This window comes from Abramis brama (assembly GCF_963993115.1).
Source record: "Abramis brama genome assembly, chromosome: 4".
NCBI lineage: Eukaryota > Metazoa > Chordata > Actinopteri > Cypriniformes > Leuciscidae > Abramis > Abramis brama.
Window position 1 is genome coordinate 24789661 of NC_139966.1, and position 5518 is coordinate 24795178.

General features: G+C 38.8%; 1 long non-coding RNA gene across 1 annotated transcript; it reads right to left on the bottom strand.

Moving 5' to 3' along the window:
• Nucleotides 1-3321: 3321 nt before the first annotated feature.
• On the bottom strand, nucleotides 3322-5143 carry LOC311081119. The gene is made up of 3 exons (XR_014605801.1): nucleotides 4878-5143; nucleotides 3874-4026; nucleotides 3322-3478 (listed from the first exon to the last, which is right to left on the bottom strand). It is a non-coding gene; the product is annotated as an uncharacterized lncRNA (long non-coding RNA).
• Nucleotides 5144-5518: the final 375 nt, after the last annotated feature.

Consider the following 5518-nt stretch of genomic DNA (forward strand, 5'->3'; position numbering starts at 1 on the left):
TTAGATGACACGGGATCGAATCCCGAACTAACTTAGACTATTGATATTTTTATATTAGCCTATTAATGCATTTTATAGTCTATTGTTGATGCAGAGAGATTTGTCTAGTTCTAAAACATAGTTTTTTGCTTATAGCCTATTTACAAAATAAAATCACCATGCATTTCCATTTTACACTAAGGAACAAATATTATACAATGACTTTACTTCTGTAGCCTATAATAATTCCAATCGTAATTTCAAAAGCAGTTCTGTATATATATATATATATATATATATATATATATATATATATGACGTTTAAACGACAAACAATAAAATCAGAGCCAGTATTTGCGTTTATGGTTCCAGTGGCAGTAATGCATCCACGGCTTTTCAAAATGTCACAAAGCGTTTTGAGATTGTTTTGAATGAAATATTGAAGTTTATAATGAAGTGTTTTGGCACACCACAACGAGTGGCAAACTCTTTGTTTTGTTTTGCAAACTCAGCTAGCCTGTGGGGGGTTTGGAGAAGGCAATAGTTGCTTTATCGTGGGGGTGCAGGACAGAGGTGTTAATGTTCCGTCTTTCATATGGAGAGTGTCGGAGCCAGCCTAATGAGCAGGCAAAGGCAAAGTTATTTTAAGGTTTAATCTCAAAATCTCCAAAAGTCCATAGCCTATGTACAGTAGGCCCTATATCTTATTAAATTATATATTGTAGTTTTATTGATTGTATTTAAAGGTTTTCCACACACAATTTCAATTTAGCAGATACAGAGCTATTTAATTCGCGACCCACCTCGTTTTATTGTAGGTGAATTCAGCAAGGCGTGTTGTATCTTTGACGGAACAAAAGCTATTTGTTACAGTTTTTTCTTTCGTGATTTGTGTGGATGACACACAGCGACATATACAGTATTATCAGCTGTATGGTGTTTTTTACGCTGAAATGCTTAATTTCGAGAAAGACCCGGCGCGCGCAGTGAGGGAGACCAAACCTACTAAAAAAATATCCAGCGCGAGAGAGGCAAAGAAAAACGCCTGTTCTTAATTTATGTTGCTTTGAACTTTTTTTTCGTTTTGTACCGTTTTCATTTTTTAATTTAGCTGCAATTTCTTTGACAATAAATTTAAAATGTTTCTTATTTTGCATCGCAAAGGGAATAAACTCTATCGAATCGATGCAACCCTGTTTAAATAAATAAACTGTCCCGACACTTTATTCATACCTTGAAATGTGCGATGGGTTTTCAAACTTAATTAATTTTCTTTTTCTTTTACATTTTCATTGTTTATTTTTTAATTGAAAGCAATACTGTATTGAAAGTATTTTTCTGATTTGTTCGATCTGTTTTGGAAAATGTCTACTGTTGCTATGGCCGGGTATTACTGTCAGTCATCTCAATCTCGTGAATGATTCACACACACAAAAAAACATAATTTAGCAGATTAAAGACGAGCTTCATCATCTTCATTTTCTGGTGCAATCGGCTAACAGTCTTCCTTCATCAGATATGTCATAGCGTGCAGCGGCTCAACTGGAATGTAGCAAATTTATGTTAATGTACAATTGATAATTAAACAAGATGATTGACTTTAATAAACAGTTGCATATTTAAGCATCAAGAACGGAAAAACATAAACACTGTCGGCTATACTGAGATTCGATCTCAGATCGTTTGAAGCTCAGAGAGTCTATTGTTAATGCATTGACCACAGATATCGTCTGAATAGCCTCGGTCTACTATTTTCTCTGTTTTAAAAGTAAAAAAAAAAAAAAAAAAAAATGATGTCAAAAAAAAAAAAAAGTGTTTTTACAAGACCTTTTGCTGTTTATTTATTTATTATTATTATTATTATTATTATTATGCAGATGTTCAGCCATTCTGTTGGAAAAAGATTGTCCCTAATGTAAAATGGAAATGAATGGTAATTTTATTTTAAAAATATAAAATATTTAATAGCCTATAGGCTATAGGAGAAAAAAACAATATGGTGTAGCAATATTTTAGAACTATCAAATCAAATTAATAATAAAAAAGTAGCCCATGTTTGTTCGGGATTTGAAACGTAAGTTATAGCCTACCACTCGGCCACGAATTTGTTTTGTTTTATTTTGTTTGAAATGTATTTTTACATATTTTGCTTTCGTTAATGTTAATCAATTCTGAGCATAATAGGCCTATATTTTTTCCCTAAAAGTTTGTTTTATTCTCTGCTTTGTTTGTTTATATTTTAACATATTCAATCAGTCTCATTTTTGTTCAAATAATGAATTTTTTTTTTTTTTTTTTTTTTTTTTTAAATAAGCAGATAGGAAGCTTACCTTTTAAAATGCCGCAGTTGCTGCTGTTTTGCCCTGTCACTTGCCCGATATAGCCTATAGTAATTTCGCGAACGACTTTGAAGTTCGACTGGTTTATTTTTGCTGCGGCAGTAGTAATAGGCATTGTGGTTGATTATTTATTAAAGAATTCAACTGATAATCATAACAACATGTAAGCCTAATTCTGAATATAAGAAATAATGCTTAAACCGACTAACATCGGTTAGTAACTGCAAGTCCTGAAAATGTTTTAATTTTACGGTAAATTATTTTAATTTATTTCACTGTTATGTTTCTGTTAATAAATCTACAAACACATTAAAATAACACGAAGTAAATGACAAGTAACCTATTGACATAGCCTTTCTAAATTATAGAAAAACTGGGCACACAATGTTAACGTGTGTCTACTTTGTTTAAATTAAATGAATTTGAATTCGTTTAACCACAATATTTATCTTAAATTTATCTGTGACCTCAGCTCAGATTACTGCCGCGGCAGATTACGGCATTAAAGAGAATAAACTGACACTTTTCAAAGTCTGTGATTACAGCGCCACTCAGCGGTAAAAGGCAGCAAATACACATCCCAATTTTGCCGCCGCGGGAACGGCGGCGGTAAAAGTCGCATTCTGGTTGGGCACCATCTGTATTATTGCACATTTATGCCAACTGATTGCTTATGAATGCTTATGATTTGTGACAGTTAATGTTTACGTTGCAGTGTTTATATGGTTTAGACTGATTTTAAGCGTTTAAATGATTCTCTTACTATCTTATCTATACTATCTGTGAATATATGTACAATAACAAATTTTAAAAATAAATAACTTTTCGATGTCCAGAAATCTAGAAACAGTAAATTGGGTTGAATTTATTGTTTGAGATCTACTAGTATATATTGTTATGTCACAGGTCGGGGTGGAGCGCCAGCGGGCCGCCCAACCCTCGCTTGCGTGCCGCCCCTGAGGAGCTGGCCGTGGACACGAAGGGAAAAGGCGGACACAGAATTCAAAATAAAAATACTCTTTATTAAATAATAAAAACAATCTTAAAAAGTCTCTTCTTTGCGTATCTCAGCACTTTCAGACAGAAAGAGGAATGAACAATTCACAGCTTCCGCATTCTCTTCTTCAGCGTTCTCTTCTTCGGGGCTCGGACAGAGAGAGCTATGGACATAAATGAACGTAACTCAGCAGTTTCAGACAGAGAGAGGAATGAACATAATTCACAGCTGTGACTGCGTGTGAACAGCAGAAACACAATTCCCACACTTGTATATTCACCACACACTGTAAGGTTTCACTCGTGCTCATTTCCACAATAGAACTGCAATTCAACAGACTCAAGGTGCAATCCAGCCGAAGTCTTCTCTGTCTCTCTCTTTCTCTCCCACCGCGGCCTCTCTCCCTCTCTCACGTGTTGTGTGCTTCACATGTCCTCTCTCCCTTCTGCCCCCCTTCAGATTCTCAAATCTGTTTTTATCCCCTCTAGAATTACCATCCTAATCGCCAACGTAATCAACTCCGATTTGATGCAGCTGCCGCTAATTTCCCTTGTTTACCTTCCCAGTCGGCCATGACAGCGAACCGGAACCGGCCTGGTGTTACCCCGGAAGTGCTCCCCAAGGGAAACACGCACTGATTTTTTTGGTTCTGCCTTCGTCCCCCGGTGACATCCTCCCCCACCATTCCGTTCTAGTCCCTAGAACGGGGCTCTGAGGAAAAAAAAAAAAAGATAAAAGAAAAGAAAAAGGAAAAAAAAAAAAAAAACTGGTCACCATACCCTCGGCCCACGGTCGCTCAACTCAGGGCGGCAATCCTGCCGACTACGCCATTTATGTCACAAGTCGGGGTGGAGCGCCAGCGGGCCGCCCACCCCTCCGCTTGCCTTGCCGCCCCTGAGGAGCCGACCGTGGACACAAAGGAGACAGACACAGAATTAAAAAATAAATGTTCTTTATTACATAAAACAGTTTCTCTTCAGCATTAACAGGCTCTTCCAACATTAGCAGGCTCTTCACTAGCCTCAGGCAGAGAAGGGGTTACGCATCTCACCAGCGTAGCTGCACACTCACAGGGCTCAGGCAGAGAAGAGGTTACGTATCTTACCAGCGTAGCTGCACACTCACAAGGCTCAGGCAGAGAAGAGGTTACGTTTCTCACCAGCATAGCTGCACACTCACAGGGCTCAGGCAGAGAAGAGGTTACGTATCTTACCAGCGTAGCTGCACACTCACAGGGCTCAGGCAGAGAAGAGGTTACGTATCTCACCAGCGTAGCTGCACACTCACAGGGCTCAGGCAGAGAACAGGTTACGCATCTCACCAGCGTAGCTGCACACTCACAGGGCTCAGGCAGAGAAGAGGTTAATAGTATTTCACCAGCGCGGCTGTACACTCACAGGACTCAAGCAGAGAAGAGGTTAATGAACAGCTGTGACTGCGAGTGAACAGCAAAAACACAATTCCCACACTTGTATATTCACCACACACTGTAAGGTTTCACTCGTGCTCATTTCCACAATAGAACTGCAATTCAACAGACTCAAGGTGCAACCAAGGCTTACACCCGCAATCCAGCCGAAGTCTTCTCTGTCTCTCTCTTTCTCTCCCGCCGTGGCCGCGGCCTCTCTCACGTGTTGCGTGCCTCACATGTCCTCTCTCCCTTCTGCCCCCCTTCAGATTCTCAAATCTCTGTTTTTATCCCCTCTAGAATTACCATCCTAATCGCCAAAGTAATCAACTCCGATTTGATGCAGCTGCCGCTAATTTCCCTTGTTTACCTTCCCAGTCGGCCATGACAGCGAACCGGAACCGGCCTGGTATTACCCCGGAAGTGCTCCCCAAGGGAAACACGCACTGATTTTTTTTGGTTCCGTCTTCGTCACCCGGTGACAGTTAATGCCGAGAATTTTCACGTGAATACATGCAGATCCGCGTTGTTTGTCTGTCTACATCACTGGGCCAGTGGTTGAATTTTTGCCACGCGTGTCAGAGGTTCTGGGTTCTAATCCGTAAACATAATTGTTTTTTTTTTACTAACCAAACAGAATTTGCTCATTAGTGGTTGTATATCAAGCAGAGACACTTAAGTGTGCATTTTGTTGTTATTCCACCAGAAGCTCAGCACAGACAACTAATCATTCAAGTGTGTTAAACGATAATTCATTTTTATTGTTTTTCCCAAAAAAAATTAGTTGAATTAAAA